The sequence below is a fragment of the Pan paniscus genome, chromosome 18 (assembly GCF_029289425.2).
Source record: "Pan paniscus chromosome 18, NHGRI_mPanPan1-v2.0_pri, whole genome shotgun sequence".
NCBI lineage: Eukaryota > Metazoa > Chordata > Mammalia > Primates > Hominidae > Pan > Pan paniscus.
Window position 1 is genome coordinate 29,395,763 of NC_073267.2, and position 25,447 is coordinate 29,421,209.

Below are 25,447 nucleotides of genomic sequence, written 5' to 3' on the forward strand. Positions count from 1 at the left end.
TACAAAAATAAAAATTAGCTGGGCATGGTGGCATGAACCTCTAGTCCCAGCTACCCGGGAGGCTGAAGCAGGAGGATCATTTGAGCCCAGTTCAAGGTTGCAGTGAGCTGTGATCGCACCACTGACCTCCAGCCTGAGCAACAGAGTGAAACCTTGTTTTTAAAAAATAAATCAATAAATAATTAAAAAAAAAAAAAAACCCAAGGCTTCATGACTCTGGACCAGTCCCTCCACCTGAAATGCTTTCTCATCTGCCCAAATGCTACTCAGACGTTCAAGGCTGAACTCAAAAGCCCCTTCCTCCATGAAGCCCTCTCTGATTTCCCCCAAACAGAGTTAATGACACAGCCAGCACTTTAAAAAAGTCCCTCTATATGACACGTGTCACTTGGCATTTGAATTATATGTTTACTTGTACATCTCTCAGTAGCCTGCAAGCAATTTAAGAGTGAAAACGGACATATTCAACCACACGTCCCCACCATTCATCACAATGCCTGGAGCATAATAGGGTTTAATATTTAATAATCAATGATTGGGTCAGGTGCAGTGGCTCACACCTGTAATCCCAGAACTTTGGGAGGCCAAGGCGGGCAGATCACTTGAGGGCAGGAGTTCAAAACCAGCCTGGCCAACATGGTGAAATCCCAACTTTACTAAAAATACAAAAATTAGTTGTGTGTGGTGGTGCATGCCTGTAATGCCAGCTACTCAAGAGGCTGAGGCACCAGAATCACTTGAACCTGGGAGGCTTCAAGGGTTGCAGTGAGCTGCAACAATAATAATAATAATCACTGATGGAAAGAATGACCAAATTCTTTCTATTTTACCATGGAGTGCACTATTTAATACATAATCCAAAATACGATTTTATGCATCTGTTGTTATTCCACATCCCTGGCCCATCATGGGAACTCTATAAATATTTGCTGCATAAATAAATTAATACTCATACCTAATATTTATTGAACATTTTCTATATGCCGGCACTTAGCTAAGCTCTTATAAGCTCTGCCTCCCTAACTTAATTCTTCACAATACCTCTCAAGGGAGTACTACTGTATTTGTTTGGGTAGTTAATACTAGCTGCTGTTACAAACACCTCAAAATCTTAAAGGTTCTTTCTTAGCTGCTTCTCCTGAATGACTCATATCCATGCAGTGAATCAGGGATCCAGGCTCCTTTTATGGTGTAGCTGCACCACAGATGAGGGAGAGAAAGTAGAGGGAGGACACACAGTATATTTGTCCACCTCAGCCCACCACTTCCACTCATATCCCATTGGCCAGACTAGTCACATGGCCATTCCAAGTGCAAAGGACGCTGGGAAATGCAGAGAAACTCAAGGCTACTGATAAGCATAGAGTCACAGCTGCAATCATCATCTTCCTCATCATACAGTGGAAGAAACAGAGGTTCAGAGGAATGGAGACACGGCTCAAGTCCTTTTAGCTACTGTGTGTAAGAGATGAGTTCAACCTCAGATCTGTCTGCTGCATAGACCCAGCCCTTAACCATTACTTGCTCACATGTGACATTCTGTGCGCTCAAAAGTTAGGCCACAGCGGGGCGCAGTGGCTCACGCCTATAATCCCAGCACTTTGGGAGGCCAAGGTGGGAGGATCGCTTGAGCCCAGGGTTCTGAGATCAGCCTGGGCAACATAGTGAGACCTCGTCTCTACCAAATAATGCTAAAAATAATCAAAGTAAAAACAAAAAGTTAGGCCACCTCAGAGAGTGAAGCCTAGGACCTTGCTGCATGGCGAGAAGGACTCCACCCTGGGATGGGACATTTCCTCTGGACAATCCCCCAGCAGATAATGCACGAAGAGCTAATCAGGAGTTGGCTGGGTCTTGCATTTTACTATCTATTTGCTTAGTCCTGCCAGAATCCATTTATTCATAAGCATCTAAACGATGACATGAGGCAGATGTTACGTGCTGATTTTCCCCTCCGGACTGGTGCAAGAGGGGAAATGAAATCTATTTTTTTAAGTGAGCACCAGATGAAGCTTGAACAAAACCAATACCTCTTGCCGGACAAGCAGCTCTCTAAGCTTCCCACAGACACTCTCAGAGTGTCATTTCTGGGGTTTATTTGGCAGTTGTTTACTGTCTGGAAAGAAATACTGCTCCTTCCTGGATACATCTCTCCTCTCCTCCTCCTACAACCTTCCCCCAACAGTGTTAGCCCTTTGACCTTGTAGTTTAAAATTGTAATAAAAAATTTCCCCTTGACCCCCCATTGCTTTGCCAGGAACCAATCCAGAGTCAACGCCCTCTTTCCAAACCCCACCATTCTCCTTGCCTGTTCCTCATCTTCTAGCGTCAGCATCTCCACACTGAGACAATTGCAATTACAAGTCAATTCTCAATTATTCAGGGCTGATTATTCAGGGAGTGGATTGCTCAGGCTTTCTGCTTCCTCCTCCCTCTGTGGGCTTCGTTCTACTCATTAGCAGCTCCACCAGCAGACAAGAAAGGAAAAGAAAAGTTTGCTGAACTCCCATCCCTCAAAACCACTGGCTGGTTAGCCATTTCTGTTTGGCCAGGGAGGCGACTGGGATCCTGGACTTTATCTGTCCATGCTGCTTCTTCCCCAATTCACATAGATAGTGCAGAATTGCCATCATTTTTCCAGGAAAGGGAGGAGAGGTACAGCCAACACCAGCCTGGGTCTTTCAACCCCAGGGCTGCTCCCACCAGCCTGTGACGTCTGTGTGCTTGACAACAGCGTGTGCCCACGTGGAAGTGTATGCGTGAGTGTGCACAAGACACACAGTTTTGTCAGCTACAGCGTACAGCTTGATGGCAGGGGCTGTCTCTTTACAGCATGAAATATGTCAAGGGACCATTGTGTGATGGCACATCTAATAAATACAATGAATTTTCAAAAACAAATCAGAGAGAGGCAGACAAAAGGCAATTCACCCACACGTGAAATCGTCTCCTCCACCAGCTTACCCAAAACAGGGCTTGTTTTTAGACTGGAGGCCCTCTCCCAGGTCAAAGCCTCTGATCTTGGGGGATGTGAATCACAGTCCCTTACTGAAGGGCTGTAGGACAAACGGGGTTCCTCCTGGAAAGATCATTTTGTGGCCCTCTAGAGAAAGAACAGACACTGGCCCAGTGGATAGAGTATGTATCAGCCCAGAAGGGGGCCCAAGGTTGGCCCAGGCAGAACTGAGTCACCTCTGCTACGATCACCACTTCGTGCAGCCTGGCAGCCTGGTCTCCACCCGCTGCTTGGCAACCTTCAAACTATCATCTACAAGGGCAGAGCAGCCTATGTATAGGCAAGAATGGGGTTCCTGTGTGGGAAGAATGAGATGGGCTTTTAACTCTCTTCCAGCAAACCTGGCCAAACTCCTGGCAGTCTAACTCTGGGCCATCTTGCCTCATTTTTGCATTCAATCAACAAATACTCATTAAGCACCTACTACGCGCCAGGCTGTGTTGGAAGCACTGAGGATTCAGTGGTGCGCAAGACATGATGTTTTCATTCCAGCAGGAGAAACAGATGTAAACAAGTCAACAAATAAATAAACAACAGATGGTGATATGTGCCCTGAATAAAATAAAACAGGATGCTGTGATGGAATAACAGGGTGAGCGAGGCTTCTCTGATGGGCTGACCAGGGCCTTTTCTACAAGAGAGAACATTTCCAGCTCAAACCTGATGACGACAAGCTGGCCATGTAAAGATCCAGGGGGTGGCCAGACACTGTGGCTCACGCCTATAATCTCAGCACTATGGGAGACCAACACGAGAGGACCGCTTGAGCCCAGGAGTTCAAGACTAGCCTGGGCAACATGGCAAGATCCCATCTCTACAAAAATGTTAAAAATTAGCCAAGCATGATGACATATGCCTGTAGTCCCAGCTACTCAGGAGGCTAAGGCAGGGGGATGGCTTGAGCCCAGGAGGTGGGGGCTGGAGTGAGCTGTATTTGCAGTGTACCACTGCACTCTAGCCTGTGACAGAGCAAGATCATGTCTCAAAACAAATTAAAAAGAAAAAAAGAGGCCAGCTGCGGTGGCTCACGCCTGTAATCCCAGCACTTTGGGAGGCCGAGGCGGGAGGACCAGAAGGTCAGGAGATCAAGACCATCCTGGCTAACACGGTGAAACCCCATCTCTACTAAAAAGACAAAAAAGAAAAAAGATTAGCCAGGAGTGGTGGCGGGCACCTGTAGTCCCAGCTACTCGGGAGGCTGAGGCAGGAGAATGGCGTGAACCTGGGAGGCGGAGATTGCAGTGAGCCCAGATGCGCCACTGCACCCCAGCCTGGGTGACAGAGCGAGACTCCGTCTCAGAAAAAAAAGAAAGAAAGAAAGAAAGAAAGAAAGAAAGAAAGAAAGAAAGAAAGAAAGAAAGAAAGAAAGAAAGAAAGAAAGAAAGACAAAAAAAGATCCAGGGGGAGAGCATCCCAGGCAAAAGGCACAGCAAGTCCAAAGGCCCTGGGGCAGGAATGAACTTGGAGTGCTGGAGAAACAGCAAAGAGGCTGTTGTGAGCGAGTCCTGGGGCAGTGGGAGAGGCCAGGGCCAGATTGCTCAGCCTCGTGCTGGGGCAGCCTTAAGGAGAAATGCTGCAGCTCTGGGAAGCCACTGAGGGCACCAAGCAGACGAGCGCTGTGATCTGATTTGCATTCTTAAAAGCGCTATCTGGAGGCTGAGTGGCTGCAAAAGACAGAACCCACTCACAGGAGCTTGAGAATGGATGCTTGTTAACACAGAAGGATACACGGGCATCTCGCTGAACCCAGCAGCAGGGACTGCAGGAGACGGGAGCCATGGGAGCTGGGCAACCTCTCTCTGGCTGTCTCAGCCCCTCTCTGCTCCTCTGAACACATGCCTGCCTCCCTCAAACATTCCACCCCTTGTCCCTGTGACCAGCCCTACAGAAGCCAACCCACCTCCCAGAGTCCTCCAAACTCCCAGGACAGAGGAGCCAATTGGCCCAGCTCAGGTCACATGTCCAGCTCTAGTGGCCAATCAGCATGGCCGGGTAAATCATGGCTTTGCAGGAAAACGTGGTTGCCAGCATGGCCGTGACTGATATTGGGGAAGCTCCCACAGGAGAAGAACTGGGCCGGCCAGGTCTCTCCAAAGTGTCTGTTCCCCAGTGTTTCCCAGAATTCCCTCTGGCAGCCTTCCCTGATTTCCTCCATCCTGTCTCCATCTCAATCCCCACTCCCAACCCAACCAGGGGCCAGGGCTGGCCAGACCATAGGGTTCCTCGGACCTTAGGGAGTTGGGAGTTTCCCACTCAGGGCAACATGGACCCCAGAAGCAGGGGCAACAAAGGGAAAAAGTCAAACCCAGAAAGATGGAGGCTGGGATTTGGAGGGCAGGAAGACTGCTCTGAAAAGCTTGAAGCCAGGAACCAGGAACAGAAAAAGAAGAGTCAGTGTGGCAGGATGACACGGGCGGCACAGCTGCTGGTGCCCACTGTGAGTGTCACGCACCAGCCAGGCCTGGTGGGGCTGCTGGGCTGACGGCCACTCAGCCCGAGGCGCCTATGTGCACAGCAGGGTGGAGGGGGCAGGAGAGAGCCCACAGGGTGGTGAGTGGGGGCTGAGTTTGGCTCCTCCTGCAGCTCAGAGGCCTCCGCTCTCAGAGAGGGTAGCTCTCTGCCCACTCTCCTCAGTGCTGGCTGCTCCCTTGCCGCCAAGGCCCCAAGAACAGCCGGTGTGGGCATCCAGGGATGCTGGCATCTGGGCCTTGGTCTATCCACAGTTTAATTGCAAAGGGGTGTCCTGGGAGGAACAGTGGCTGGAGGGGGATGAGGGAGCTGAGAGGAAGGAGGTGAGGGACTTCCTGTCTCAATAGGAGCTGAGGGCCAGAAGGAGAGAAGGACGGAAATCCAGAGAGCCAGAAGCAGTGGGAGAGAGAAGGGGAGAGTGAGTGAGGAAAAAAAAAAAAAAAAAAGGAGGCCGGGCAGGGTAGCTTACACTTATAATCCTAGGGCTTTGGGAGGCCAAGGCAGGAGGGTTGCTTGAGGTCATGAGTTTGAGACCAGCCAGGGCAACAGAATGAGACCCCATCTCTACAAAAAACACAAAAATTTACCAAGCAAAGTGGTGCGTGCCTGTAATCCCAACTACTCAGGAGGCTGGGGCAGGAAGTTTGCTTAAACCCAGGAGGTGGAAGCCGCAGTGAGCTATGATTGCGCCCCTGCTCTCCAACCTGGGCAACAGAGCAAGACCCTGTCTCAAAATAAATAAACAAATAAAAGATAGAGAAAAAAAATCAGAACAGAGTAAATCAGAGACAAAGAGACCAAAATGGAGAGAGCTGGAGACAGACGTGACAACAAAAACAGCCAGAGAGCCAAAGACTGAGGACTGCCTGGGCTCGAACCCAGCTGCCACAACTAATGACAAGTTACACTTATTAGTCCACTAGGACTGCCATAAAAAGCACCACAAATAGGTGGCCTGAACACCAGACAGTTCCTATCTCACAGCTCTGAAGGCTGGAGGGCCAAAATTAAGAGGTTGGTAGGGCTGATTCCTTCTGAGGGCTGTGGGGGACGGATCTGTTTCCGGACTCTCTCCTTTTTTTTTGAGACAGAGTTTTGCTCTTGTTGCCCAGGCTGGAGTGCAATGGTGCGATCTCAGCTCACCGCAACCTCCACCTCCTGGGTTCAAGCGATTCTCCTGCCTCAGCCTCCCAAGTAGCTGGGATTACAGGCATGCACCACCATGCCCGGCTAATTTTGTATTTTTAGTAGAGACAGGGGTTCCACCATGTTGGTCAGCTTGGTCTCGAATTCCTGACCTCAAGTGATCTGCCCTCCTCCGCCTCCCAAAGTGGTGGGATTACAGCCCAGCCTGTCTCCCTGACTTGTAGATGCCACCTTCCCATCCACATGGCATTCTCCCTGTAAGGGTTTGTATTTCTGTATTTCCCCATTTTAGGAAGGCATCCTCCATATTGGATTAGGGCTCACCCAAAGGACTTCATTTTAACTTGATTATGTCTATAAAAACGTTCGCTCCAAATAAGGTCACATTCTGAGGTACTGGGGGTTAGGAGTTCAACGTATGAATGGTGGGGGGGAGGGGCATAATTCAACCTGTCACATTCCTTAACCTCTCTGTGCCTCAGTTTCCTCTGTGCCTCAGTTTCCTATTCCTAAAATAGGCATAATAATAGTACCTTCCTCAGAGGTGATTCTGAGGAGCCAGGCATAGAGCCCGGTAGATAATAAAGGCTTAATAAGTATTAATTACATTGTCATTGTTTTGTTATTATTGGGTGCATTTCGGCAGAATAACAGCCCCCTAAAACGTCCACGCTTTGATCTTTGGAAGCTGTAAATATGTTACTTTACAAAACAGAAGGGACTTTGCAGGTGTAATTAAGGTTGTAGCCCCTGAAATGGGGAGATGATCCGTTATCCAAGTTGACCCAATGTCATCATGAGCCCATAACAGCAGAGAACCTTCCCCAGCTGCAGGAAGAGAGGGAGAAGCCAGGTGAGAAAAATTCAGCCCGCTGTTGCTGGCTCTGAAGATGGAGAAGACGGGGTGGGGGGTCCCCAGCCAAGGAACAGGGTGACCTCTAGAAGCCAAGAACAGCCCTTCGTTTACAGCCAGCAAGAAAGCAGGGACCTCTGTCCTACCATCTGGAGGAACTGAATTCTGCCAACAATCAGAATAAGCAAAAAAATGCATTCACCCCTAGAGACTCCGGAACAAGGCACAGCCTGCCAACACCTTGATTGTATTTTATTTATTTATTTATGTATTTATTTAAGACAGAGTCTCGCTCTGTCACCCAGGCTAGAGTGCAGAGGCGTGATCTCGGCTCACTGCAACCTCTGCCTCCCGGGTTCAAGGGATTCTTGTGCCTCAGCCTCCCGAGTGACTGTGACTACAGGCACACACCACCATGCCTGGCTAATTTTTGTATTTTTAGTAGAGATGGGGTTTCACCATGTTGGCCAGGCTGGTCTCCAACTCCTTGCCTCAAGTGATCTGCCCACCTCGGCCTCCCAAAGTGCTGGGATTACAGGCATGAGCCACCGCGCCTGCCCCATGTCACCTTGATTTTAGGTGGGTGAGACTGTCCTGGATTCCGGCCTGCAGAACTGTAAGATAATATATGTATGCTGTTTTAAGCCACTAAGTTTGTGGGGTCATTTATTACAGCACCCACAGAAAACTAATACATTCTGAAAATGCCAGGCAAATGGGAGTGGGTGATCTGGTCGACCAAGCCCTCCGGTGGGAGACCAGGTGGACACCAGTGCACCCTAGGGGTAGTGAGCCACCCTAGCAACCATGAAGAGGCCGGCCCACCTGGAGGACCCCTCGGGAACAGGAGTGGGACCCACACACTGGCCTTTGCAGCTGGCACAGCATCTAAAAGCAGACAAAAAAAGCCAGGGGTTATCTGCGCCTGGTCAGGGAGACACTGAGAGCCCACAGGGAGATAAGGGAGCCCCAGGCCCCACCCATAGGCCCCTCCACCACTCCAGAGGGGACCCTGACTGTCAGAGACTGAGTAATGCCCCCACCACGAAGTCCACGTCCTAATCCTCGGAATCTGTGATATCTTACTTTACATGGCAAAAGGGACTCTGCTGGGTGATGAAGATAAAGATCCAGAGCTGGGGAGATTAGCCGGGATTATCCAGGTGGGTCCGAAGTAATCACCAGGGTCCATATAAGAGAGAAGCCAGAGAATCAAAAAAAGACGATATGATGGTACAAAACCAAAGGTTAGAGTGATGGGCTTTGAAGACGCAGGAGATACAAGACAAGGAGTATAACCGGCATCTAGAGACTGGAAAAGGCAAGGAAACCTCCTCCCTGAAGCCCCCAGGAGTGCAGCCCTGTGGATGCCTTCATTTTAGACTCCTGTCCTCCAGAACTGTGGGAGAATAAATGTGCATGTGTGTGTGGTTGGTTGGTTGGTTGGTTGGTTGGTTGGTTGGTTGGTTTTGAGACAGGATCTTGCTCTGTCACCCAGGCTGGAGTGCAGCGGTGCCATCACAGGTCACTGCCACCTCAATCCCCTGGGCTCAGGTGATCCTGCCACCTCAACCTCCTGAGTATCTGGGACCACAGGTGTGCACCACCACACCCAGCTAATTTTTTTAAATTATCTGTAGAGATGGGGGTCCTCCTATGTTGCCCAGGCTGGTCTCAAACTCCTGGGCTCAAGTGATCCACCCACTTCAGCCTCCCAAAGTGCTGGGAGGACAGGCTTGAGCCACCACGCCCAGCCTAAATTTGTGTTGTTTTAAGCCACTGAGTTTGTGGTAATCTGAGGACCCTGGTGTATGCCAGATGCAATTGACAGCAATAACAACTTAAGCATACCCTGTATGGCAGACACACCTGACTTAAGAAATGAGGATTGCCAGACCAAGGGTGTTAAGTGAAAGTACTATAGAAACTGCACGCATTTTACAAGCTGTTGTTCTTCTGTCCAGCCCATCGCCACTGGAGCACCCTGTAGGTAAGTTCCCCCAAATAAACTGTATGGTTTTTGTTTGTTTTTGTTTTTTTAGAGATTGAGTCTCTTGTCACCCAGGCTGGAGTGCAGTGGCATGATCTCCGCTCACTGCAACCTCTGCCTTCTGGGTTCAAGCGATTCTCCTGCCTCAGCCTCCCGAGTAGCTGGGACTACAGGTGTGCACCACCACACACGGCTAATTTTTGTATTTTTGGTAGAGACAGGGTTTCACCATGTTGGCCAGGCTGGTCTCGAATTCCTGACCTCAGGTGATCCACCCGCCTCGGCCTCCCAAAGTGTTGGGATTACAGGCATAAGCCACCACGCCTGGCAAAACTCTATGTTTAGTTTGCTGGCTCCAGGTCTCTTCCTTGGCCTCTTGAACCTTGTGCCATCCCTCCTGAAGTTAAGAGGGGTCCAGCATGACACCTGGCCAAGGCTGCCTCCATCATCAGCCACTGCTGCCCCTTGTCTAGACCATTGCAGCAGCCTCCTCATGGCCTCCCTGCCTCCCCTCTCACTCCCTTCCATCTGTTCCAACCCAGGCACCAGGGTCTTCTAGAAAAGTACATCAGATTGCATCACCTCCCTTCCTGCCCACCAAGGACTTCTCATCACACTTAGAATGAAACCGAAGTCCTCACGGTGGCCGGCAGGGCCCTAGCCCAGCGGCTCTTGGCCCTCGCTGCACATTTGAGTTACCTGAGGGGCTTTTAGAAAGAAGCAATGTCCAGAAAGTGGGGTGCAGTTGTCAGAACTTTTTTGTTTGTTTGTTTTGAGACAGAGTCTCGATTTGTCACCCAGGCTGGAGTACAGTGGCGGGATTTCGGACCACTGCAACCTCTGCCTCCCAGGTTAAAGCAATTCTCCTGCCTCCGCCTCCAGAGTAGCTGGGATTACAGTTGCCCGCCACCATGCCTGGCTAATTTTTGTATTTTTAGTAGAGACAGGGTTTCGTCATGTTGGCCAGTCTGGTCTTGAACTCCTGACCTCAAGTGATCCGCCCGCCTTGGCCTCCCAAAGTACTGGGATTACAGGAGTAAGCCACGGTGCTTGGCCACATCAGTACTGTTTTAACTGCCCAGTTCTGAGCGCAGGTACCCCATATGAGATGCCTGTTCTCCTCCCTGCTCTTTCCCTGACCTTCTCCCTCAATCATTGTGCTCCAGACCCTGTGGCTTCCTCGCAGCTCCCTGCACACACCAAACACTGTCCAGGCTCAGACATTGCACCTGCTTGCTCTGTCACCCCAGATACCTTTGGAGCTTGTGCCCTCAAAGTGGCCTTCCTGACCCCCTATTATAAAATAGCACCCCTGCCCCCCCTGCATGCCCTTACCCCAGACCCTGATGGATTTGTCTCAGTGACACTCAGCCTGCCTGTGGGAACACATGCATTTGTGTGTGTGCTCACCTGATTCCTCACTGGACCATCAGTTCCATGAGGGCAGGGTCCCTGTATCACTCACCACTGATTACCGAGTATCTGGTGCCTAGCACAGGGCGTGGGCTCATTACCTATTTGGTGAATGAGTAAATGCGTGCTTTGTCATTACCCCCATCTCTGGCCCTACCAGGCAAGGCTCACCATGGAAGCAAACTCAGGACCAAACTCCAGCAAACAGGCTTCCATGAGGCAGGGATGCAGTGGAAATGGCACTGGCCTTGGGTCGGCAAGCCTAGAACGGAGTCCCACAGTGGGTGACCCTGAGGGAGTCACTGCCTCTCTCTGAGTCTCAGTTTCCTCATCTGTAAAATGGGGATTATGACTTAACTGCTTCAGCCCACTTCACAGCTGTTAGCCACATAACAAGTGAAGAAACTGTCTTATCTTAGCTGCTGGCACCAGAATTCCTCTTGAGGACAGAAATGACTTTGTGGAGAAAAATGTTTTGACAAGAGCTTCAGTGCAGAAGGCAAGTGCCCCAATGTCCTCATGCACACACACACACCCGCAAAACACACACACACATGCTTGCAAGGTTGTATATCGGCTGCCAACAGGAAAGGCTTCAGGGGAGAGGGAAGCGGCTTTGCACGCATGAGGAAGAGACACCGGGAACTCCTTGGGAAATCAGGTAGAAGGAAGAGGGGCCAGGCGGATGCCAGATGCACCGTGTCACCTGCACTGTGCAATGGAACCTCCCACGGATCTTCAGTAAAGTCAGCAAAATCCTCAGACGCTCTTTGAGAGGGATTTGTCTCTATGGAAACCCAAGAAGGGGCAGCATCTTATCTTGACACTACCCCATTCAGGAGGGAGTCAACCACCAGAAACCCAGACCCCAAATGCAGAGGCAGGTTAGGGTTAGCGGAAGGCTTGGACCCTAGAGACAGCATGCACTGTGGGGGGATTTTGCTAAAAGGTACCTAGTCCCCAAGGGGGACACAGAGGCCCCCTCTGATTGCTGCAGGTCAGAAAGAAAATATTGGATTGGACTAATACGGGAGAGCTATTTGCAGACCAAAAAAGTGCTGTTCAATCTGGAGGTGCCACCGTGCCAAGGCCATTTCCAGCCTGCAGGGACCTTCAATCTCCATGAGACCTGCACCCACTGGAAGCAAACTTCTTTTCTCCCCAGTTCCAGTAAACTCATTCACATCTGCCTCTGACAGGAGAAGCCATCCATCCCTCCTCCTGCCTGATGGAGTCTCCGTGATGGAAGCCAGGGGTCAGGAATAATGGATAAAGATGGCACCAAACATCCCTCCACCGGAAATCATTCCTTGGCAACTGGTGCCCAGCAGGAGTGGGGAGCGTGTCATCTAGAACTCCCACAGGACGGTGATTGCAAAATTCAAATGCAGCCGCCCGCAACTGCCTCTGACAGGAAGTTTGATCAGCATCCTGAGTTACATGATGTCTCCCCTGTGCCAGCCTCAGCCTTTTATAGGGTGGTCAAGCAGGCCTGGGAGCCTGAGGGTAGAGCTGAGGAGGGGCTCTGACGGGTCTTCGGGGCTCTGCCGGGCAGGCTGCACTCCTCGGATGCCCCTAAGAGCTCCCAGGAGAATGAAAGGCAGCCCTGTACACACGCCCAGATGGCTGTTTAGAAAAGAACCTCACCCTGATTTCCAACAAGGTTTCCCCTGGAGAGTCTACGAGTTTTAGAGGCAGAGGCAGTTGTTGGAACTGTGTTCACCAGGATGAAGGAAGAAAGGAAGGGATGTTCTCAGCAAAGAGCCTGGGCCTGGCCTGGTCCTGGCCTGGTCCTTGCCAGTCCTGCCTCATGACAGCCGCCACTGCCCGAGCGGGCCTCCCAGCCCAGCCGCCTGCAGGACATCTTCCGCCCTGGGTTGGGGGCTGTGAGCTCACATGCTTTGGGGACTACAGGGTCATGAAACTGAGCAAAGGGGCTGGTGTAAGAGGATTGAGCAATGGACACACTGCCTCGGCGGTCAGGGACAAAAGGGAGCGTGAGGACCGTGATGAACTGGAGCACATGGGCCCATCCGAAAGAGGCAGACGTGGTCCAGATCGAGTCAGTCGTGGCCATGTGTGGCCCAGTCCTGCTAGATCCTTCCTGTCGTCCAAGAGAAGTCAGAACCCTGGTTTTTGGGTGGAATCACCTGATGTTTCAAGTTTGAAGTGAGAGAGACTGCTCTTTGGCCCCAATGTCCATCTGCCTCCTCCTTCTGTGCCTTCACGGCCATCGAGGACCATGTGGACCAGGGCAGTGCCTTGGGATGGCAGAGCAACTGTCTAGAGGGATTCTGGGCCCCTGAAGTAGAGCTGAGATGCCTGATTCGTTCAGACTTTCATGTGACAGAGGACAGAAAGCTTCTATTTCACTTAAGCCGCTGTAATTTTGGGTATTTGGCTCAGCAGTTGGACTTAACTCCTAACTAATGCAGTTTGCCACAGATTCCATTTTCAGATTCCCAGTGAGCCCAGCCAACTCTGCCAGCCAGCAGCCGTCAGCTTGCAACCCTGACCTAGGGTGACATTCTAAACAGAACCCACCAGATCATGTCACTCCCCTGCTTACGAACTCTGAGAGTTCCCCTCAGCTCAACTAAGTCCAAACTCCCTGACACCCCCAAGCAGGGGCTTCACAACCAGCTCTGCTCTGGTCTCAGATTTCATACTCCCACGCAGTCGCTACAGCTGCTCCAAATGCCCCACGGTTTCTGAGCCCCTGAGGTCACTGCTTCCTCCAGGCAGCCACCCCTCCCCTAGGCTGAGTCAGTCACGCCCCCCTCTGCCCTCCCACCACCCCTTAAACACAGCCTATTAATACCCTGTTATGGCACACATCATGTGGTATTCTAATTGCATTAGCCTGTGAAAGCAGCAGCTCTGGAGGCAGCCCAAAATCCCAATGCTGAAACTCACTTGCTGTGTGATCTTAGGCCAGTCACTCAACCTCTCTGAGCCTCCATTTTCTCATCTGTGGTGAACCGGTAACAATATTGATTAAATATTTAACATGTGTAGACAGAATGTCTATTGGGCCAGGCAGTCTGCTAGGCACTGAACACACAAAACTGTACCTGTCATCATAGAGCTTACAAACTTAGAGTGCAGATTGACCTGAAATGAAATTTCATACAAAAAAAAAGATACTTCTGGCTAGGCATGGTGGCTCATGCCTGTAATCCCAGTACTTTGGGAAGCCAAGATAGAAGGATCACTCAAGGCCAAGAGTTCCAGGCCAGCCTCAGCTACACAGCAAGACCATGTCTCTATGAAAAAATTTTTAAAATAAATTAAAATTATCGAGGGTGGCAGCATGCATCTGTAGTCCCAGCTACTCGGGAAGCTGAGGTGGGAGGATCACTTGAGCCCAAGAGTTCAAGGCTGCAGTGAGTTATGATCATGCCACTGTACTCCAGCCTGGGCAACAGAGCAAGACCTCTGAAAAAAAAAAAAGTTACTTCAATGCAATTTATAAAACTTACAAGTGCCCAGGTGCAGTGGCTCACACCTGTAATCCCATCACTTTGGGAGGCCGAGGCGGGTGGATCACCTGAGGTCAGGAGTTCGAGACCAGCCTGACCAATATGGTGAAACCCTCTCTCTACTAAATACAAAAAATTAGCCGTGCATGGTGGCATATGCCTGTAATCCCAGTTACTTGGGAGGCCGAGGCAAGAGAATCGCTTGAACCCAGGAGGTGGAGGTTGCAGTGAGCTGAGATTTCACCATTGCACTCCAGCCTGGGCCACAAGAGCAAAACTCTGACTCAAAAAAAAAAAAAAAAACTTACAAGGGAGAAATATAATACACATGTGGATAATGGAGAGATCCAACCTAGTCTGGGAGAGGTAACATTTATGGAGAGTTATACAGTAGGAGCCAGCTAGGCAAGTGAGGAGAGCTGGCGAGCAGAGGGAGGTGGGTGTCAGGAGGAAGAGATGGCATGTGCAAAGGCCCTGCCACAGGAAGAGAATCTCCTTTTCCAGAAACCCAAAGAGATCATGACTATAATGTTTGGGGGTGGAGCAACTATGCTTTGGGTCTTCAGGGCCCAGAACAGTGCTTGGCAGGGAAATGTTACTAGACCCTGTTGCCCACCACCCTCTGATTTGGTGACTGTATGTCCACACATGGGCTTGGCATTTTCCAAGCACTGACCACGTGCCAGGTGCCACACAGGACATGAAGGAAGATGCGAAGATGGACCAGCCCTGGATCCTGCTCTCTCAGCATTCCATCTCCCACAGCATGGGGACCCCAAGCACCACATTAAGGCATCAAGGTTTGTATAATAGCAAACACTAGCGATTGTCCACCAAAGCTGGTTTCTCTTCTTCCATGGCATTGCAGACACCCAGGCCTCCCAGACAGGAGGCATGGCCATGCAAAGCTCTTGCCAATGGCTTGTGAATGGACAGTCCGTGTCAGGGTGAAGACATCAGGCATCTCCTGGCTTCCTATGTGGCTCACTTCAGCCACACTGACAATGACCAGGGTGCCCTAGGGCATACAGAGCAATGACTTGGAAGGAGCCTGGCTCCTGGAATGACTGGCAGGGGCAGAGCTGCCCCACCAACCAGGACTACGACCTAAGAGAGAAACAGCTTCCCTGTTCTTCAAGCCTCCATATTGCAGAATCTCTTTGTTACAGCAGCATAGCCTTACCCTGACTCATCTAGAGCCTGAGAAAGGGACAGGGACCTAGGAGTTTGGAGGAGGAAGTGGCCATTTTGTGCTGCAAGAATCAAGGAAGACTTCCTGGAGGAAGATGACATTTGCACTAAGCTGAAAGGAAGTATGTATTCTGAATAAATAAAGGTGTATCCATGGGAGGACATACTAATAAACAGTTATTGAAGAGCACGAGGCAGATCCACAGGTGCAGACACGGGAACATGCCTCAGTTCTGTTGTCATGGGGAGAAAGCAGAGAGTAGAACTGTACCTCTCTGCTTCCATCTCTTTACATAGGTATGCGGTTGATAATAGAGAAAACAACTGGAAAAATACAGACTAAACTGAAGAGTGGGGATAAGCACACGGAAAGGGAAGTCATTTTCTTAATTTTCATTTTTTTAAGAGACAGGGTCTCACTCTGTCACCCACGCTGGAGTGCAGTAGGGCAATCAAAGCTCTCTGTAACCTCCAACTCCTGGGATCCAGCAATCCTCTCATCTCAGCCTCCCAAATAGCTGGGACTACAGGCACGCTATTTTTTTTTTTTTTTTTTTTTTTGTAGGGACGGGGTCTCACTATGTTGTCTAGGCTGGTCTTGAACTCCTAGGCTCAGGCAATCCTCCCACCTCAGCCTTCCAAAGTGCTGGGATTACAGGCATGAACCACCGTGCCAGCCTCATTTGTCCCACTGGGCTGTTATATCTTTTGGCAATGAATACCTGTTTGGTATAATAAACCTTTCTTGCATTTCTAAAGCAAGTGAGAAATATGCTTGTCTTGTCCTCTCGGGAAAGGAGCTGCTCTCAGTACTAACCTGGCCCCTGCCCTGCCCCAGCCAGGTTGTGAGCTTTGAGAGGAGGCACTGGTGTAACTACTAGTCCTTGCAGTCCCATGTGGCTGGGACAGAGTCCACTGTTGAAGCTTTTGAAATCAATTTCCAGTTGGTTACATCTGAGCTCAGTGGTTTCCCAGAGACAAAAGTCTTAAAGGCAGAGAGTGCCTTCTTTGCCTGGGCAAGGAACCAGGAAATTTGACCTCCTTGGGCCAAAACATGGCTAAACAATGAGGGTCTGGGCAACACCATATCTAATGTGGGATGGGGCTGGGCACAGCGGCTCACGCCAGTGATCCCAGCACTTTGGGAGGCTGAGGCAGAAGGATCGCTTGACGCCAGGAGTTTGGGACCAGCCTGGGCAACATAGCAAGACCCCTCTCTACAAAAAAATTTTTTTAATTAGCCAGCTGTGTCGGTGCATGCCTGTAGTCCCAGCTACTCAAAAGGCTGAGGTGGAAGGATCACTTCAGCCCAGGAATTCAAGGCTGCAGCCAGCAGAGATCACACCACTGAACTCTGGCCTGGGTGACAGAGCAAGACCCTGTCTCAAAAAATAAAGGACCATGGATTTGGTCCCTGGGCTGTAGCTTGCCAAACCCCATTGTAGAACATCAGTGCTGAAAGACTCTTAGAGGACACAGTCTATCCTGCTATAAGGCAGGCTCCTTTGACCCAGGCTACCTCATTCATGATTAGTATGTAAGGGAAGGATGTTGAAATAATGACGAAAGTGTGTCCATACAAGATTTTCTCCAGCACATTAATATTTTTAAGTAGTCAGGAACAAGTACAATTAAAGAAATATCCTTATCAGGACTTGAAAAACTGAAGAAAAAAGCTGGAGTCTACAGAAGTGCCTCTGGTACCAGCTTGGTTCCAGTGGTGGCCGGCTTTGTGGTTTCAAGAACCTCTCTGCTGCCACTGGGCTGTATAATCTGGGGATATGGCAAATTGAGATGAAGAAGCTACAAAGTCCTTCCCACCTCTGCTGAAACAATAGGCCAGTGGCAAAGGCTACGCTTTCAATCACAGTTTTTTGTTTTTGTTTTTTTGAGATGGAGTCTTGCTCTGTCACCCAGGCTGGAGTGTAGTGGCACAGCCTCGGCTCACTGCAGCCTCCACCTCCAGGCTCAAGCGGTTTTTACGTCTCAGCCTCCCCAGTAGCTGGGATTATAGGTGCACGCCACCATGCCCGGCTAATTTTTGTATTTTTAGTAGAGATGGGTTTCGCCATGTTGACCAGGCTGGTCTTGAACTCCTGACCTCAGGTGATCTGCCCGCCTCAGCCTCCTAAAGTGCTGGAATTACAAGCATGAGCCACACTGCACCCGGAGCCAATCATAGTTTTAATGTGGATAAAAATGATCGTGATTAGAAGCAAATGTCCTCCTGGACCTACATCTCTGAGGAGGAAGCAGATGCTGAGGGTTGAAGGCTGAAATGTTTGATTGTGTGGCTGGGTACAAATGCCCTCAAGGATTTACCCGTGCTCAGATTTTATTAAGATTGTTATTGATTTTGTTGGCTAGTTTGGAGCTTGGTGCAAGCTTCCCTAGGTTCGGGGTCATCTACCCCAACTCTATTTTTCTCATAAGCCTCTTTCTTATTAGCCCACGACTTTACAGATCATGAGGTTTTATAGGAATGCATGTATGGAATGTTAGCAATAATGTCTGGAACCTTTCTCAACCCCACCAAAACACTATGCAGATGAGAACTGCTACTAAAAGTAGCTGCTGACATTTATTGAGAACTTACTGCATGTCGGCATTGTGCTAAATGACTTATTCACCCCCTCTCTGCACAATTATCTGCTGGTGTCATCCCCATTTTAATAGAAGGGGAGATTGACGCTCAGAGAGGTTAAATGATCTGTCCAAGGTCCATCATCAGAGCCCGGAGAGTCCTCTCACCTCCTTCCAAATCCGCTTGCCTCCCCCACAATGTCCACAGCGTGCTCATCTCCCTGCAGTGTGCAACTCTGAGAATCCTAGATCTTGCCTCCGCCTTTAGAGTTGATTATTCAAAACGCACAGGCAGAGAGAACCAAGGGAGAGAGATTGGATGCTGACCTTCAGGAAAAGTTCCCACTGTCTTGTGAATCAAATCAGGTGCAGTTCTGATGTCTGAGAATATCAAATTGGTTTTTTTCTCCTTATTGGAAACTCCAAAATCAGTTGAACCCAAAGATAAAGACCAGGACTGAGATAATGGCCTTATTTCAGGACCCCAGCATCATTCTGGGGTGACTGTTTGAAGAAGTATGGATGCTGATATGTAATGACACACAGGGAAAGGCATCTTCAAAGGTCAGAGGTCAACTTGGCAGGGACAGAGGGACATTCGGAACAGAACACACCCAGGACCAAATGTCAGCGAGGACGTGGGCAACACGGACATTCAGTCGCTACTGTGTGAGGATAAGTAGGTGCAACCACTTGGGAAAACTTCTTGGCGTTATCTAATGAAAGAAATACGTCTTTCCCTGTGATCCAGCAACTCCATTCAAAGGAATCCGTGCCAGAGCAACTCTTCCCTGTGGCACCCTGAGCCATGGACAAGAATGTTTAGAGCAGACGGGTTGGTGATGGCAAAAGAATTAGAGACATCTCAACTGTCTGTCAACCGCAGAAGAAATACACAACCTGCAAGAGAGCCTTATAACAAAAACTACGCAGCCGTGGAAATAACAGATGCAGTCCTGCACACATCAACATGCACAAACTCAAAAACATACCGTACAACACAGAGGGCAAAAGAAGCAACTTACAAAACAATGCGTGGAGTCTGCATGTATTTAGATGAAATTCAAGGACAGGCAAAATTAAACATCATATTGTTTAGGATTATGTGGGTGTTAAAACTATCAGGAATGGCAGAAAGTGACTCATGCAAAATTAAGGATACTGGTTAACTTTGGGGAGGGATGGGGTGTGATGGGGAGGGGCACACAAGGAATGTCTAAGACTTGGTAATGTTCTAATCCTTAGGTGGTGAGTACATGGGTATTTTATTATTCTTCTTAGACTATACAGATATGTTTTAAACATTCTTTTTTATAAGTGAGATATTTCACTTTTTTAATTTAGAGATTTAAAAAATAGAAAATAGCCCCAGAAATATGATAGAGCCAGCATAACAAAATTCAAGCCTTTATCGGTATTTAAGGAGCACCCAATTTTCCACTCCATACCATCAGAGAACATGTTGTTCAAACACTGCCTGTAACATTAGTAATGCAACTTTTGGCTGTAATAAAAACCTAACAGTGGCTTAAACAATAAAGGCATTCAGTTCTGTCTCATAACAAGAAGACTGGAAGTAGGTAGCTAAAGATTGATCCAGTTGCTCAACAACATTAGGAATCTAAGTCTGCAATTCTCTGAGACTTCTCCTAGAGGCACAAGATGGCTGCGGTAGCTCCAGACATCACATCCTCACCCAACCACTTCCAAATGCAGGAAATAAGGAGCATTCAGGATGGTGAGAAAGACTTCACTCATATGCCCCCACATCCTTCCATCAGGAGGAAAAATATATCCCCAAAAGCCCCCAGCAGAGTCCTGCTTACATTGCATTGGCCAGAACTGGGTCACTAAACCACTGCTTAGCTTCAAGGGAGGCTAGGAAAGTAGCTTCCCTTTTCAGTCTCCTTGTCAGGTAGACAAGGAAGAATAACAAGAAAGAAGAGGGAACGGCCATTGTGCAGGAAACCACAATGCCACCTTCACCCCACCCCCAGGCAAGTTAGATGCATCAGTCCCACTGTTGATGTCCTCAGATCAGTCAAATAACCCAGACCCCACCTCACCTGGAAACCGGAGCCCATAACATGCCACCCCCACATGAAGTGCTGAGACATGTCTGTTTTCTCCATAGAGGCTTGAGGGATGCTCTGAATTGCCTTTGATCCCCAAGCCCAGCTGCGACCTGCACAGAGTGAAACACTTCATGATGCCAATCAGTGGACAATTCTCAGATGAAGGAAGTCAGCAAATGCTCCCCACTGCCGTGATCTGCTCGGGTGGAACTCTGGTGTGAAATGGGCCCTTCATGCTAAAGGGAGAAGCTGGTCGAGGTGTCCGTGAGCCACTGTACACCCTGTGTCAGAGGCGTTTGAACCACAGCGACTTCATCTTGAATAAGGCCTGGGTAAAATAAGGCTGAGACCTACTGGGCTGCATTCCCAGGAAGTTAGGCATTCTAAGTCACAGGATGAGATGGGAGCACAAGATATCAGCACAAGATACAGGTCACAAAGACCCTGCTGATAAAACAGCATGAAGTGAAGAAGTCAGCCAAATCCCACCAAAACCAAGATGGCCACGAAAGTGACCTCTGGTCATCCTCACTGCTCATTATATGCTAATTATAATGCATTAGCATGCTAAGAGACACTCCCACCAGCGCCATGACGGTTCAAAGATGCCATGGCAATGCCCGGAAGTGACCCTATATGGTCTAAAAGGAGGAGGAACCCTCAGTTTCAGGAATTGCCCACACTTTTCCCAGAAAACTCATGAATAAGTTTTCATGAGTAGCCATTGGAGTACTCATTCTTTGACACCTATGGAGTCACCATTCTTTTATTCCTTTACTTTCTTAATAAACTTACTTTCACTTTCTATGGCTTCACCTCAAATTCTGTCTTGCACAAGATCCAAGAACCCTCTCTTGGGGTCTGGATCGGGACACCTTTCTGGTAGCACCTGGATGCAAATTACAGGACAGCTCAAGCATCAATCGTCCAAAGGGTCACTGTAATTGTGGACCACAGCAGCAAAGCACTCAGAGAAGGGAGCGGAAATTTAGGCCATGCTAGACCACAGTCTTGCAGACAATGACTTGCTGGCACTTCTAACAGTGGCCCCAGAGACAGAGCATGTGCACTCCTGTTTGCCACAGCCCCTACCACTCCCTATTATTTCTCCATCACCAAGGTCAGGGGTCAGCTGCTGCTCTATCATCATGCTCACCTGGTTCTTCATACCCTTGGCCACTTCCCAAACTTGGGTCACCTGTCTCGCCTTGTAGGCACTAGAGTTTCAGATCCTTGGACTAAAGCACTGAAGATGGTCAAGTTTCCTGTTCTGTGCTTCAAAGTAACAAGTCTACTCTCTCATCAATGCCTTCGTTCGCGCAGAGACATTGATGTGGCGAGTGATTGAAGTCAAAGACTCAATGCCTGTTCCCAAAGAGATCAAAATCAGCCCTACTGTCTTGCTGGGCATTGGCGACTCAGTCCACCCAGTGAAGCAGACATGCAAAATGGCTATGCAGAGTGCCGTCTTTGTGCGGTGGCTCAAACAGTTCTGGCGGTTACTCCAAAGCGCTGCTATTCATGATCATTGTTATAAGGGGTGTCATTCCAGGGAATCTGAGAACCAATCTACATTTGCAAAATTAAGCAGTAAAGTAATACCCAGAAGAATGCATGAAGGGGATGTGTCTGGCAGCATTTCTGAAACAATAACGATAACTAGTGCTCATCTGAAGTTTACAATATGCCAACCATTGTTCTAAGTACCTTTCCATGGATTGATTCACTTAATCCTCACAAAAACCCTATAAAGTGGGTACTCTTGTCCCTATGTCAGAGGGGGTGTTGCAGCCAGCCGCTGTGACCCCTGGTGAGCTTCATCTCCTGGTCTGCCTGCCCTTTTGCAGTCCTCTGTCACATTGAATCAGGGATGACTTGTGTGACCAACAACTGCAGAAGTGGCAGTGTGTGATTCCAAGGCTAGGTCACAAAAGGCATTGCAACTTCTTGCTAGGGCTTTTGGATTGCTGAATCTGGGGGAAGCCAGCTGCCATGTTGTGAGGACGCTCAAGCAGCCCTGTGGCAAGGTTCATGGGGAAGGGAGCTAACTAGCCAGCCCCAACCAGGCAGCCATGTACGTGAGGCCCCTTGGGAGGATTCTCCAGTGCCAGTTAAAAGTCTCAGATGACTGCAGCTTCAACTCACACCTGCTGCAGCCTCCTGAGAGACCCCCAACCCAGAACTGCCCACCAAACTACTCCCAAATTCCTGATCTACAGAAACAGTGAAAAATAATCAGCAATTATTGCTGTTTTAAGCCACTACATTTGGGGATGATTTGTTAGGTGGTGTATTAGTCCTTTCTCACATAGCTATAAAGAGATACCTGAGACTGGGTAATTTATAAAGGAAAGAGGTTTAATCGGTTCATGGTTCTGCGGGCTATGCAGGAAGCATGAGGGGGCATCTGCTTGGCTTCTGGGGAGGCCTCAGAAAACTTACAATCATGGTGGAAGGCAGAAGGGGTGCAAGTACACAGACTTATCAGGTGGCAAGTGATAACTAATCCAGATGGTAAAACTCAGGGTTGGGGAGACAGAAGTTAAATCATTTGCCCAAGGTCACACCACGGCTAAGCAGTGGAGCCAGGATTTGAACACAGACTGTCCAATCCAGAGCAGCTGACCACTCCACTATAGTGCTCCTATGGCTACTTCCAAAAGACATTCAGTTCGTGTTCACCTGTATTCATCTCCCTCTAACTGAGTGCCTACTCTGGGCTCCAGGTTTTACCTACGTTAATGCATTCCATCTTCCCAACAACTCCAGCAAATAGGTCTTATTTTTTCCATTTTATTCTTTCTCTTAAAATTTAATCAGTTAAATAATGCATCAATACATTTCTCCTTTAGAAAAATTCAGATAGTAGATAAGACCCCTAAATCTCCTTAGAACTCTTCTGTCCCTACCTCTGGGCTCCTCTCCCAAACTGACCTCATCACTTTGGTGGGTACCTTTCTAGCCCTTTTTTTTCCTAATCATTTACATTCATATTCATGTCCCCAAAAATACTACATAGCAGAGCAATGACTGGCATAAGTCTCACAAAATAATGTTGAGCAAGATGCCAGGATATAGCCCAGTTGGAGTTGGCACCTCTCCCCATGGGCCTCGACACGGGGCTACTTGAGCATCCTCACAGCATGGTGCCTGACTTCCCTAGAGCCAGCAATCCAAAAGACTCAGCCAGAAGTTGCAATGCCTTTTGTGACCTAGCCTGGGAAGTCACAGCAACAGAATACACTGTGATTCCGTTAATGTGAATACAAAACCAAATAGGCAAAATTATACTATATAATATGTTTAGGGTTGTAGGCTTAGGTGGCAAAATTATAAAGTGAGTCAAGGAATTGACCATCATAATAACACCAGGATAGTGGATACGACTCAGGGTAAAGATGGGGGTAGGAGGTACTGGTAGGACCATGAGGGGAGTTGCTGGGTGGTGGCAATATTTTATTTTTGACCTCAGAGGTGATTACATGAGGTTCAATCAGGGATAAATCATTAAATCGTAAATCATCTTTTTTTAATGCACTTTTCTGCATACATGTTTTTGTTTTTTAGGAGACAGGGTCTCACTCTGTCACCCAGGCTGGAGTACAGTGGCATGATCACAGCTCACTGAAGCCTCAACCTCCTAGGCTCAAGTGGTCCTCCCAAGTAGCCAGGACTACAGGTACAAGCCACCACAACCAGCTAATTTTTTTTTTTTTTTTTGAGACAGTCTCACTCTGTTGCCCAGGCTGGAGTGCAATGCTGTGATCTCGGCTCACTGCAGGCTCCGCCTTCTGGGTTCAAGCAATTCTCGTGACTCAGCCTCCCAAGCTGGGAATACAGGCATGCACCACCACGCCCAGCTAATTTTTGTATTTTTCTTTTTTTGTTTTTTGTTTTGTTTTGTTTTGTTTGAAACGAAGTGTCACTCTGTTGCCCAAGCTGGAGTGCAGTGGTGCAATCTCGGCTCACTGCAACCTCCAACTCCCAGGTTCAAGCGATTCTCCTGCCTCAGCCTCCCAAGTAGCTGGGACTACAGGCATGCGCCACCGTGCCTGGCTAATTTTTGTATGTTTTTTTAGTAGAGACGGGGTTTCACTATATTGGCCAGGCTGGTCTTGAACTCCTGACCTCATGATCCGCCTGCCTCAGCCTCCCAAAGTGCTGGGATTACAGATGTGAGCCACTGCACCCAGCCAACACCCAGTTAATTTTTTTGTTTGTTTTTTAATATATATAGAGAGATGAGGTCTCACTATGTTGCCTAGGCTGATCTCAAACTCCTGGCATCAAGCGATCCTCCCACTTCAGCCTCCCAAAACGCGGGGATTGTATGTATAAGCCACCACAGCTGGCCAATATACATAATTCATAATTTTAAAAGGTTTTTGTTTAAGAAAATATAAAATATTGTTCTGTTTTTGTTTTATACTTATCATTCTATCTTTCTCTCTTCTATCTTTCTAAACACTGCTTTTTTCACTTGCCAATAAGTCTAATCCATTTGTCTCCTATAGATTTTATCATTTCATCCTTTTTAGTGGCTGCAGCACATTCTATAGAATGAATATTCCACAATTCATTTAGCCGTCCCCCTGTTAATGAACATTTTGTTTGTTCTCATTTTTCTCTATTTTGAATGAGACTGCAATGAACATTCTTGTGCACATGCGTTCATCTTGCGCACATACAAACCCAGTTGAAATTGCTGGGGCAAGGGGTATGAACATTTATGGTTCTGATACACAGTGACAAATTGTTGTCCATTGTGGTCGGGCCAGTTCCTGCCCCACCAGCATTGTGTGAAGATTCCCACATCCCTACATCCTTACCAACTTGTCTATCGTCAAAGTGTTCCTCTTTCTTTGCCATCTTGGGGAAGGAAAACAATGCATCATTATTGTCCATTTCACAGGTGAAGAAACTGAGGCTCAGTGAGCTTAAGCAATTTGCCTAAGATCACATAGCAAGAAAGTGGCATGGTGATTCACATCTGTAATCCCAGCACTTTGGGAGACCAAGGTGGGAGGATCACTTGAGCCAAGGAGTTCAAGACCAGCTTGGGCAACATGGCAAGACCCCACCTCTACAAAACAAAAAACAAAAAAATTAGCCAGGTGTGGGGGTGCTTGCCTGTAGTCCCAGCTACTCAGGAGGCTGAGGTAGGAGGATCGCTTGAGCCAAGGAGTTGGAGGGTGCAGTGAGCCGTGATCACACCACTGCACTCCAGCC

At 48.6% G+C, this 25,447-nt stretch overlaps 1 protein-coding gene across 3 annotated transcripts in view; it reads right to left on the reverse strand.

Annotated features, from left to right (window-relative positions):
• The window catches only part of GSG1L (GSG1 like), a 278,788-nt gene that overhangs the window by 213,666 nt on the left and 39,675 nt on the right, over window positions 1-25,447 (reverse strand). The window lies entirely within an intron of this gene.